Raw genomic sequence first — 13,244 nt, forward strand, 5'->3', positions numbered from 1 at the left:
TTTCTTTAAATCAGGGTGCACAACTGCAAGGCACTGAATAATGCTGCTCTTGCAGTAATTCATCTCTTGCATTTAAAACAGTGACTTACACAACTTACTATACCCAAAGTATGCCCTAGTGCACTTGAAGTAAACATCTCTTTTTGTGTGTGATGTAAGAAACATTCATAAATACATCATCACACAGCAGTAGCTCTTGTTCCAAGCGTTGGCATTGCCAAAAATTCCAATCTGATTTTGTAGCCTCACCCTTACCACAGGGGTAAGCAGCCTGACACAACCAGCAGAGCCCCAGCATCAATTTGGGAACAATGAAGGTGTTTGGATCACAATTAATTATTAGTAATGTGCCACTATGCCATTTAGTTTTATTCCGTATTTGGAACATCCTGCGTTCAGATCAAGCGCAAGCATTTTTAATATAACACTGCACTTAAGAACAAGATTGTAAGGTACATCTTTCTCCTTTTTCCAGTGAAATAACAGTTTTGTATCGATAGACTGTAAAGTGTGAATGCTCAAGGCAGAGCAGTGCAAAATCATCATGTAAGAGACTAAACAGCGTCATCATCATTCCTTACCATCTCTCTCCAAATGCCTGGTGGAAAAAAATCCAGATATGTCCTCAGAGCTCTGGTTATCTTACAGCTTACTACAGAAGTAAATCAGCAACATCTCCTCCCCAGAAAACCGTATTTAAAAATTGAAAAAGATAGTCCTCAAAGAAAAGAGGCCTAAAAACTTTGTCCACCACCATGAATTCTGTAGGACAGACAGTTGAAGGGCAGAGAAGCAAGTACAACTGATGTAGCCCAGAATACTAATTTGTGAACTAGTCAAGTTTAAAAGAAATCTGCTAAATACCCAAGGTGACTTTTAAACAACATTTTAAGAAATGGCTCACTTACGCCAGGACTAAAAGTGGTTTACACTATCAGTTCCAAGCACTTTGCTTAAGAGTACATATATATGCTCCCATGTCACCATTCACGACCAAAATAAGGATGAAAAACACAATCCCATCAGGTCTCAGACAAGTGCTGCAGCAGACTAAGCAGTGCCACCCTCCCCTAGGCAGCACAGTCCCTCCCTGCTGGCTCCCAACACCTCACCTGTCAACCTTCCACCAAGCCATTTCAGAGTGAAAATGCATTTTAAGAAGTGACAAATGAAGCTGGCAGAGGAAGCAGGGAAGGAGTTTTTCTGCCAAGTCCACATGCTAGAACAGCTCAAAGGGTCTGCCAAGCACCAGGGCGAGCGTGGCCAAGAAGCAGGGAACACCGTTAGGGACAGGGAAACCAGGACTCATCTCTATCATCTCTGCCCCAAATTACACAGGATTAGGCTGCTGCAGGACTGCAGTACACAAGTTCTGGATCTGGTTACAAACAAGAACAAGACATAAGGCTAAAATAACACAATTTTGTATCAGTTCTACAGTTCTCTCCAGTACATGAAAACCTGCAACACTGATCCTGGACTCCTGCACTACTTCTCCAGAAATGCACAAACCAGTACTACTAACTTACTGCTTCAGCAGTACCGCTGGTTGTTTGAACGCTGAAAAAAAAATGTAAATTACGGAGACAGCCTTACAGTTAGTTTGAATTTTAGAAGTGTTTTCTTAAATGCATTTATTCTCTTCTTCGGTACTCCCAACAAGTACATGTATAAGGGTTTGCCTGTCCATGCTCCAACAATTTCTTAAACTTTGAACCACAGAATGGCTGGAGCTGAAAGGGACCTTAAAGATCCTCTAGCTCCAAACCCTCTGCCATGGGCAGGGATAAAAAGGACTTGAAAGGAGAAAAACAACAACATATTTACCATCATGGCTGCACTGGTTCTGGGTCAACTTTTCACTTAATCTGCCTCACTCTGTCCCAACCAAATGGCACACTGCTGAAAATAAGCAGGGAAGGGATGAGAAGCCTATTGTTTGAACATGCTTACCAGCATTAGGCAACAGTATGAAACAAAGGTTTAAGATAGTACCAAAAGCAGCGTTAAGAGAAGACAATATAGTTGTGTCAGTCACTTTGTTGCATTAACACTACTCAGACCTATGCCTTGCTTGCCTTAATTAACCTGAGTACAACTGCAGGCTACCCAGTCACGCAGATTTTGAACCAAAATCTGTACTTGGCATGGCACACTGTAAACATCAAAGCATAAGCCTAACTGGCTTGGCCATTTCTAATGTGCCACTGCCGAGTATAACGCAAACGTGCCCACTTCATCAGGATAACCCTTAACTGTTCAGGTAAGCTCATCCTCCTTTTCACCATGCTGATTAAACCTTTAAATTCGGATGCAAATCGAATTTTGAGGTGCATGAAAATACAGAGGCAGAAGAAAGCTGCTTGCTTCAGTAATTTCTAACCAGGGCAGCAAAAAGTATTCCTTCTGTATGGACAGCATAACCAAGTATTACAAGTTTTCTTTTTAAGCAACATCTTGGTCTTGTTAATGTTGTTTGCAGCTCAGAAGCAGAAGTTGGCAGCAGCTTCCAGCAGCATGGCACTGCTTGGCTTCATGAAGCTCCAGTCAGCTGCCTTTTAATAAAGATATCAAGAGCTGAGCCCCTGAGTAGCTTTTTTTTTTTTTATTTCTGTGCTACCATATCTTATGAGGACAGACAGAACTAACCAATCCACCCTGCGCACACACCCAGGCTAACATGGCTATATCACAACAAACATGTTTTGCTTTTCAAACCGAAGCCTGGAATCCCTATCACCCTTCAAAGGCTGTGCAGGTCTGATAGCACGACAAGAAGAGCTGAAGATATTTCCTCTTTTAATCTGCAATACAGGCAGGTTAAAATAAATCCTTGATTTTTACTTCCACTTGAGGAAGTGGATTCCTAATCTTGAATTTATGCACCAAAAAGCTTGGGTCTTCTCTATGCTTTTTTCTACAATCCCTTCGGTTTCCTTGTTTATCAACACAGCCCCTAGTGCAAAAAGTTAAAAAGAAAAAAAAAAAAAAGTTATTCCAACATATCTGTCAAGCAAGGGAAATAAAATACAGTGGCAGTCACCTGGATACAAGGAATGCTACTTTACCGCATTTGCTTACCTAAATGTTGGTATCTGCATTTAGACAAGGGCATTAGCACCTTTTGGACTCTTTCCTAGTTTAGTGCTGACATTATGGCTGTAGTTCAACCTTTAACCCCAAGTACAAACACCCTCGTTTCCGTCACAGAACTACGTATATGCAGGGGTACAGCCTAAAGAACTGTGTTTCTGTCTCTGTGGATATACTGGAAGTAAAGTAGTTGGAAGAGGGAAAATAATTTCACTGCATGTAGAATGTCAGTGAAGCACTGGATGCAAATAGATAGGTTACCTTACCACACAAGGGTTAATAACTGAAGTTCAAAATCCTCCACAAGCATTTTACTACCAACTTTTGTAATATAAAAGTACTAGCACAGCCCCTTCCCCCCCATTATGTAAATTGCAGACATTTAGAACTACACAGTGAAAGTGCAGATAGAGGCATGATTAGCTTGAGTTTGCTGAGATTCAACTTATCAAACTAAGAAAAACTGCTTTGAATTAGAAGATACCACCAAATCTCACTTATCTATGTTCAATGAATGGCTATTTTTTGGAGAATCACCAAAAATAAGTTCTAGAAGAAGTTCGAAAACCAACAAAATAATGGACAATCATTGAAAAGGCATCTTGCACAAGGTTTGAAGTGGCTGTTAAGTTCTCCTTCTTCCCCCTTGCCCCTACTCCCCAGGTAATTTATATTTTACAGCAAGCCACTTCAGTAACCTGAGTTTCAGCACACCATGCTTTTACAGGGTGTGCACGTTGAAGTTACACCACATTTTCCAGACACAGGTGCAGTCAGTGCCTCCACTGAGGGAATGTATGCTTTCCCCATGCAACTCTTCCATTTTGACACCATTAGAAAAACTGTCACTGCCAAACAGAATAAGGCACCTTCTTCCACCTGCAACACACGTCCTATGTCAAATGAAAAAGCCACAGTTGTAAAGCAAAATGTAAAGCCTACTCTGTTTCCTCAGGGGTCTTCAAAATCTTTTTAAGGCTGTTTCAATTCTTCTCATTGGATCATTAGAAGAGTTTAGTTGCTACCTGGCACCTTTCAGAACCCTGTCACAGTAGCAACCAGCAGAGTACAGGGCAAGCCCTCCTCAGAGATCTAGTAGTCATTTAGAAGATTTTTTTTTTTTCAAAGGGAGATTATTTTCATACTCACAAATCTTGACACTGAAGTGATCAACTGAGCAATTTCATGAAGTGCAGGCAGATAAAATAAGCCCTTTCAAGCAACATGCCACAGGCTAGGGATACAAAGTTTTTCTTGCCATGGCCCTAACTGAAATACTTGAGGAAATATATCAGTTGGCTGTCTCCTCTCTGATTTTCTACAAGCTCCTCTCCCCCTCAAGACTAGGCTCCAACACAGTACCTACAATACTTCTACCACCCTTTCCTTCCTCCAAGCAGCTTTCTCTCTAGCTACCAACACATCTCTGTTTTCTCCCAGCGCAAGAAGAGGCCTCAACTCCACCCTATAAGCATTACTTTATGTTCCATAAGTAGGAAACACTGAATTAATGCTAACATTAATCCAAACACACAGCAAACAATTACAGAAAGCAGCACTGATGCTTCTGGCCTATAGGCCTACTCTACGCATTTGGAGAAGAGTTTCAAAAGAAGCAAGCCATTTAAATTGCTAACCCAGAACTTAAATACTTCACCATTTCATAACAGCATTACAAGACATATCCCCCAAAAAAATATTTTCTGCTAACTAAAAACTCAGAAATCAGTTTACAGAAGTTCTAACCCGAGTCTTTTATACTACCACAAAGATTTTGGCAAATTCTAGTACCATCCCATAAAGTTAAGTCACCAGCAGTGCAACAAGCAGCAAGGCAACTTCGTTAAGGATCATTACAGTTTTGAAACTATCCCCAGAAATTAACTTGAAATGCTTGAAAGCCTAGGAACAAAGCTTTGAAGCAGGTTTAGCTGCAATTAAAAAAAAAAAAAATACACCATCTATTTCCCCTCCAGATTTCATTTCTGTATTTTCAACCACCACCTTGGATTCACTAGCTGTTCTTTCAGGTTTTCTATAATACAAATGAGACATTTTTTCTAAAAAAGACATGGACAGTAAAATCAATCTACCATTTTTACTTGCATCATGCTGCTCAGTAGATCCAGTACATAGCCTCGGTCACCAATTCAATGCTGCAGTGTCAGGCAGTTGGACTGGATGATCTCCGAAGGCACCTTCCAACCCAACTATCCTATCCTAATTCCCATTTCCAAAGACCACCTTCATCACCATGACCATAGCGTTCACCGTTTCCAACAAATACGTTACAGACACCGACATAACCTGCAACCTGCCCTGTCATGATGGTGAGGATCAGCGCTGCAGTTACGTTTCCTACATCCATTAACAATTGCATTCTTGGCTGCACAGGGCTACAACCTCAGGGGAGAAAAAAACAACTCCATTGCATTCTGGTCTGCAGCCTTACAGCCTGCACGTTTCTCTGAAAAGCTGGAGTTAATTTGAAGAATATCTGAGTGTGGAGTAAAGGAGTATGGGGTCAGTGTAGTTCAAAGAAAAACCTACCATGGAAGAACTTCAGCATCACTGCATTCTGTTGTGCCCTAGAAGGAAGCCAGTTTCCTATACTGCAAAACATGTCACACACACACAGGTGTTTCCTATACTACAAAAGATAGGAAGCAACCTACAGGGGTTGTGGAATTTGAGTCATTTGTCACAGACAACCACAGAGAGGTGCAGAATTTTATTTTATTTTTAAGACTGTTTACCTTTGATATCCCACGCCTACAAGTCCAATCTCAGAAATAATTTCCTATTTGGTTAGTAGAGAGTTAGGGATTCATTTGGATTTATAATTTGCTTTTTTGAGTCAAAGCACCCAGGTTAGGTGTAGCTAGTACTCCACCCAGCCATGGCAAGGTTCTTTTTTCAGATATACATGTTTTGAGATGCAAGGACAGCAGGAGAGCACACTTGAACACGCTTCCATGGGAAGAAAGTGTCTGTCCCCACCCATGACTGTGCACCCGGCACATCAACTGACAAATAAAAGCAATCAAATATTTGTAACAGGTTGAGAACAAGTTTTAAGTTCAGTCCCCAGTCACACAGTATTGTTCTTACAAAGTTTATGAGCTTTTTTTGTATTGAGACTCTGAGACAGTCTTGACCTGGACAACAATACAGGTAAAGAACTACAGATATAAGACAACTTTCATGGTCTGATAGCAAAATATATTCCTTTTTAAATGAAGAAAGGCATCCCATAACCGCTGGTAAAGTAACAGGAAGGATTCGGTAACATTAAAACAATTGTAAGGTTTTAATTTTTATGACTATCCTGCAGCTAAGTGCTAAATGCTACTGCCAACTAACAGCTGTGACAGCAATTACCTTCTTTCTTACAACCTGCAGAGCCCAGCTTGTGCAGTGGTCTTATACCACCTTTCACCAACTACCAGACCCCTATCTGCTTTGGCTTTACAACTTCATCCATTTCCCTGCTTTGAAGCCCCACTTGCTAAAACCAAACCAGCATGTTCATCACTACAGTAAGGGCAGGCAGCATCAAGAGCCACCTTTGGTTTCATGCTGACCATTAAGAAACAAGGACCTCATGCTAATGGCACCTTTACTACCCACTTGATTTGGGGAAAGATAGGATGAATTTAATATAAGCACAATGTTCAGCACACAACATCTTTTTGCCATTAAATACAAGGTGGTTTGAAGTTACAAAGAGCCCACCATCAGCAACAAGTACACACACGGAAGGATCCTCTGATGAATGCTTGATTGCCCCAGCCAAGAACAGCCTACTTCACAGCCAGGCTCAGTGTAACTTCTGCGGCTGTCGCTCACAGGCAAGAAAAAAGCTACCAAAACGCTGAGAACCCTTAGGGAGCACCATGAGCAGTGACAAACCCAGCCTTCATAACAGCCAGAAAGAAATACACAAAGAATCACGGAAGGTGGGAATGCAATCCCTGTGCAGTTACAGTTTCCAAACAGACTTCCACCTGGAAGATAGGCGGGCAAAGGGCAAGGCAGTTCTCCTGCAGATGCAGGCCACTTCCACCATCAGCAGGAAACCCACCCACCCAGAACCGGGTCTATACCTGCCACAGCTACGGCTTTATTTCAGCAGTCTTGAGACTTTCCATCTTTTTCAAGGTGTTTGGTGAATAGCTGAACTACTCAAGCAAAGGTAATCCTCTAGATATTTTCCTGATGGGACGGGTTGTGAAGACACAGCTATATGACAAGTCTGTCAAGGCAGTAGTGAAAGAAATAATGTCAACTACTATAGATCAAACCACTCCTGAAGTTCTTAGCTGAGCATTTTAGATTGAAAACCGATCAAAATACCATCACAGAATTATGAAGAACACACCAAGACAGCCCTTGGTCTATTTTAAAGGTAACATTACAGTGTATTTCACAGGAAAAATGTGAATGTGTCATCTTCTCAATTAGGGCACTCCTGTAAGTGACAAGTGTGCATCACCTGGCAGCAGGTGAGGGTCTCATGCTTCACTCTTCTAGAGGAGCCTAACGTACACTTACAGAAGGCACCTTCCCCATATACGTTGTGTGGTTGGCACACTGGAGGGAAGGGATGCCATCCAGAGAGACCTGGGCAGGCTGGAGAGGCGGGCCTGTGTGGACCTCATGGAGTTCAACAAGACCAAGGGCAAGGTTCTGTGCCTGTAAAATCCCAAGCACATATCCAGGCTGGGTGGAGAATGAATTGAGAGCAGCTCTGAGGAGAAGGACCTGGGGGAGTGGTGGTTGACAAGAAGCTCAACATGAACTGGCAACATGTGCTTGCAGCCCAGAAAGCCAACCCTGTCCTGGGCTGCATCAGAAGTGTGGCCAGCAGGGCGAGGGAAGGGATTCCGCCCACCTGCTCCGCTCTTGTGAGACCTTACCTGGGGCCCTGTGTTCAGCTCTGGGGCCTCTAATGGCTTTTTTTTTTTTTTTTTTATCCCTGCTACACAGTGCTGCTGTCACCTCCTCCAGTGGAGATAGCATGGCACAGGCTGCCCAGAGAAGCTGTGGACGTCCCATCCCTGGCAGTGCCCACAGCCAGACTGGACAGGGCTGGGAGCAGCCTGGGCTGGTGGAAGGTGTCCCTGTCCATGGCAGGGGGCTGCAACCGGATGATCCTTAATGTCCCTTCCAGCCTAAACCATTCTGTGATTTTATAGGTCACAAGTTTGTCAAATTAGAAGATCTGCTCCAAAAACCTCTCTAAGAAGCTAAGTTTGCACAAAAAACTCTTACTTGCATATACGGATCTGGTTGGAGATTCTGCTATCTCCACCAAAGGAGGTGACAGCGGCACTGCGTATGATAAAATCACTGTGTAGGGATCAAATGATATCTAGGATTCACTCGAGACATTGTAACAATGAGGATGCTTTGAAAACACAAAGTGCTATATTCTGGAATATGCTTAATAACCTCATTATAAATGACCACTAATTTTTGCTGAAAACACCTGAAAGTTTCCATCCTCAATCCCAACCCCATCGTTACCCCGCAGGGAATCACAGTGCCCTTGCACAAAGCCTCACCTGGGACTTCGGCTGTCGTAGAAAGGCTTCAGAGTTTACTTTGCTTTTAGAAGCATCTTTTGGCACAACAAACAAGAGCTGGCCTACAGCCTTTCAGTTTCCAGAAGACCCAATGGGCACAGAAAGGAGACCACTAGGCCGTGTACTCCATCGCCCTCCAAAAGCGTAACTTAGACTGTGTACAAATGCTTGGAAACATCTCACCCAAAATGGAACAGGAACAGTCTCAGGACTTCATCCAAGGAAATTAACCCACAAATCTCACTATCAGGCAGTTTCTGCTTTTTTTCTTTCTTAAATCTGCCTCCCTTTACAACACGGAGAGGATTTGGTTAAGATTGAACTATCGGTTTCACAGATGCTCTTACCCATTTTGCCAACAAAGCCTAAAATAACCCTGCAGTCTTTTACTCAGTCCCTCACCCCCTGCAACAACAGATTGCTGGTACTATCAAATAATAGTTTCGATTCTTTCAGTTATATTTAGAGGCAGAGACAGCATACACTCTCATCTCAGTGCCATGTATTACAGCTTCACAGTTCATACAACTGTACACTCGAGTCCTCGCGGTATTCTCTTTGCCAAAGGCACAAATCCTGTCACTGAGCACCCCCAGTTTTTAAGTCCTGTGGAAGAGGAGCAGATAGGTCTGTTTAACAGGACTACGGGAGGACTACACAAGGGAAGAGCAACACAAAAACAACAGTCAAGGGCTGCTACATACTGCAGGCACTTTCCCCACACACTCCAAATTACATACACCACTTCAAATATGCTTCTCGGCACCTTATGGAAGCTATTAAAAAAAAAAAAAAAAAAGTTCTTGACAATTCTTGTATTCGACAATAACAGTGTGGTTTTTTTTCCTCCAATTTAGCATGAAGTACCGTTACCAAAATGCTATTAGGCCTAGAAGGGCCATGAGCAAGATGTTAGCAGCTTGTACCAAACGTCACCCTGATCCTATCAATTCAGTCTACCCAGATTCCTGAAAAGTGTCCCAAGCTAGCTATAGAGCTACGCATAATATCCAAGGGCAGGAAAACATTTTACTTCAGTTGCTTAGTAGCATATGGTTTCTACAACAGATGCTGGAACATTGACACATCACGAAAATGCTTAAACACGAGATGCAGAGCTTCCAATGTTACATTCATACTCTCTACATATTTTCTGGTTGATTTTTCAGGCTTGCCTCCCACCCTGAAAATATCAGTATCTAACATGATCAGTAATTTCCCAAGCCTCTTGTTCTTCTCCTCCAACCTGACAAAAGTTAGGACAAGAAAGATACTATTTTTCCTCTACCCCTGCTTGTTTTATTACTGGGGAAAGTTTTGCCAAAAACAACGTATCCACATCTTGCTCTTGACAAAACCCAACCAAACACACAGTCTTCTACGAACATGGATGTGGCGTCTACTTCATGATAATGCAGGACTCCTAAACCTGCCATGTGAAGTAAAATACAATACGTGGAAATCTTAGCAGTCACAGATGAAAGTGCTACTAAAATAGCCAGACCTAGATGACAGATGATATGCTTAAAACATCCTAGCTTATGGAATAGGACCACTACATTCGTAATTGCACCTCTTCTGCTGCTCAAACAGAAACTGCAGTTTCCATCACAGCTTCTAAAGGCTGTGAATGAGCCCAGTTAAGTGTAAGAAATTCATCGTCAAGCCTACTACCTACAAGGGTGCTGCACAGTGTGCTGGAACACTAAAGCTAGAACATGAAATATCTCAATATAATGATACAGTGATTTTCTTAACTACCTCCTGAGGTTAAAAAATATATATATTTCAAGGCTTTTCGAGGACTTGGACAAAAGAGGACATCATCAGTGGGGAGAAAGGCAAGTGGACCAAACTGCTCTTCAAAGCATTTCTCTCTTCTGACTAATGTTTCAGTCCCATACTGGTTGTTTTTGAGCCAGCTGTTTAGTGCATCATAGTACGTGCACTTCAAGCTTAAGCTGAGTAGAGAAGCAAAGCTGTTGAGCCACAGCAATAGAGTTCACTCTAACCATCTGTTAATACTAAAATTACATACATAGTTTTCTGCTATAATACTGCTAAATTCAGATTCCCTTCTATTTAAGCCACTTGAATATCACTCTCTGATCATCATCTGATTCTCTGATTGGTATCTAGGCTGTAGAAGTACAATGAACAGTTTTGTAGGCAACTCTGAAAACGCACACAGACTATTAAATATCTTTAATTCCGTAACAGAATAACAATGGCTAATTTATATTTAAAAGATTCCAGAGACATTACAGCCACCGCAGTTTACATATAAATCTACTCTGCTTTCTAAGAAGCTGTAACACTCTACCTTGCTTAAAGACATTACCATTAAACAGGCTGCTTTTACTCAGTTTCTGAACTGTAAGTTTCACTCCAGCTCAGTGTTTTCCTTAATTTCATTGTTAACAGAACTCTTCAGCAGTTCTTCTGTCCAAAATAAAGTCTTCCATTAGCATTAGAAGATAAATTCCTTTAGTAACTCAGAAATGACAGCATTCAATACTGCATAAGAATTCTGTTTTTCATACAGAAAGCAGATAAAACCATATTATCTATGTTCAAGCAACGTCATAGATGAAGGAAACTAACCAATAAGTGCATTTAAACAAGTATGTACAATTGCAAACTGAAGAACTTACCATGCTGACTGGCTACCACATCTGCATGGAGCCTCATCAACAAGTTATATATTGAAACAATTCGGTAGTGTTCTGTTAGATTTGCATAATAAAGACTCTCGCAAGCTACAGTTAGTCTATGCCTCATTAATGAGAGCACAAAGAAGTAACACGGAGCTAAGTAATCACACAGACTCCTACTAGGATACACGCTGTCCGGAAGATACGCATTGCGGTTTAAAAACTTTGGGATTCCAGGTAGTTACTGCAACAGGGAGAGTTCCCACCTTTCAGCATGCCAGCAAAAGAAAAAGAAAAAGGGATTTGGTATTTGTACAGTTCACAATCTACTGAATATGTTTACTACGTGGAAATTAAACCAGTTTAGCATTCAGTATTTAAAAGAAACAATGCATACTCTTAGAGTACGTTTAGACTCCTTTTACTGAATTACACTTTATAAATAGTATTGCTACAAGCAACAAGTAATACAACTTTTCACTTTTAAGTTGCCAACATGTTTCAAGGTAGATCTCCTAGAACTTTTAGACCACCCCTAAGTTTTTTGTATTCTTCCACTCACAAGACTTTTCCTAAATTAGAACAGCAGGAAACTTTGAATAGGTGCGTTGCTACTTAAATAACATTTGTCCTGACAGGGCAGATCCTGACTTTCCTCCCACCTGTATTTATGTCACAGAGACATGAGACACAACACTAACCCCCTCTCGTGCTTAGAGAAGATTTTAACCAGTAAAATAACGCAAGAACAGGAGAAGCAGCAGGCTCATTTTAGCCATTAAAGTAAAACAATAAACACCAGAACCGGCTAGGTCAAAGTCAGATTTTGCCAGAGGCACTGAACAGCAGTTAAGGCTTCCCCAAACACTGCCACAGTCTTAATAAATTCTGATTTTGAAAAAGCTGCCCCCCGAAAAAAAAAAAAAAAAAAAAAGAGATAGAAAAAAAACAGTATCTACACAATATGTTTACAGGAATCTGGAGCAGCTGAGTTTAGAGAAGGAAAGCGCAGGCAGGTACCAGCACGGCGTTTCTGTGTCAGCACCGAGAGCTAGCAGCAAAGCGCGAGTAAAGTTGTGCAGCAACAGCAGCGGGACGAGGGGCTGCAGGGGGGCACCGGGCACCTCCCCCGCTGCTGGGGGCCCCTTCACCCCCTCCAGAGCCGCGGGGGGAACCCGGCCGGCCCCCGGCACCACCCCCGGAGGGGCCGCTGAGGCAGCCCGTGGCGGCGGCGGGCTGCGGGCAGGCACCGCTCCCCCCGGCGCGGCCCGGGCCCTCACCGCCGCGCCCAGGCCCGCGGCACCCCCCGGCCGCGTCCCGCCAGGCCCGGCCTGGGCTCCGAGCGCGCGGCGGGGCCCGCCCGAGGCCCGCAGCCTGAGGCGAGCCCGGCGCCGCCTGAGGGGCGCCCGCAGCCCCCCTGTGCCGGAGCGGGGCAGGCGCCAGGCCCGGGCAGGCGCGGGAGAGGCAGCAGCGAGGCGGCGGCTCCCCGAGGGGAGCGGGAGGGAGGCGGGAGGGAGCCGCGGAGCCGCCGTACCTCGGCGAGGCGCGTCCCGCCGCCTCACGGCCCCGGCTGGCTCCGCTCAGGCGGGCAGGGCTCCGCTCGCCACCATCACCGCCGCTCCAAGATGGCGGGCATAGCAGCTCCTGCCAGCCCCCCCTCCCTCCCTCCGCCCCGCCTGCCAATCATCCCGCCCCGGCACCGCCCCCCGCCGCCCCACGCGCCGTTGCTATTGGGCCGCGGGCGAGGCGCCGTCGCTGATTGGGGGATTCGCGGGTGTCAGTCGCTCGCTCGCGGCGTTGTGACGGGGTGCGACGGGGCGCGGGGGCGGGCTCTCGGGTTGTTGTCGGCCAGTCAGCGCACGGGGCGGGTGCGCCTCGCTTCCCACCTTCCCCGCTTAGCAACACGGTG

At 44.0% G+C, this 13,244-nt stretch overlaps 1 protein-coding gene across 6 annotated transcripts in view; it reads right to left on the reverse strand.

The window, feature by feature from the left end:
* Positions 1 to 12,983, reverse strand: part of PPP6R3 (protein phosphatase 6 regulatory subunit 3) — a 58,912-nt gene extending 45,929 nt beyond the window's left edge. For 5 of the 6 annotated variants that reach the window (XM_084288147.1, XM_084288149.1, XM_084288150.1 and 2 more), the window contains exon 1: positions 12,870 to 12,954. The gene's annotated coding sequence lies outside the window, so the exon portion shown is untranslated. Of the gene's footprint in view, positions 1 to 12,869 lie in introns of all 6 variants that reach the window. The other variant, XM_084288148.1, reaches the window with a different exon arrangement.
* Positions 12,984 to 13,244: the final 261 nt, after the last annotated feature.

The sequence above is a fragment of the Netta rufina genome, assembly GCF_964035555.1.
Source record: "Netta rufina genome assembly, chromosome: 5".
Taxonomy (NCBI): domain Eukaryota; kingdom Metazoa; phylum Chordata; class Aves; order Anseriformes; family Anatidae; genus Netta; species Netta rufina.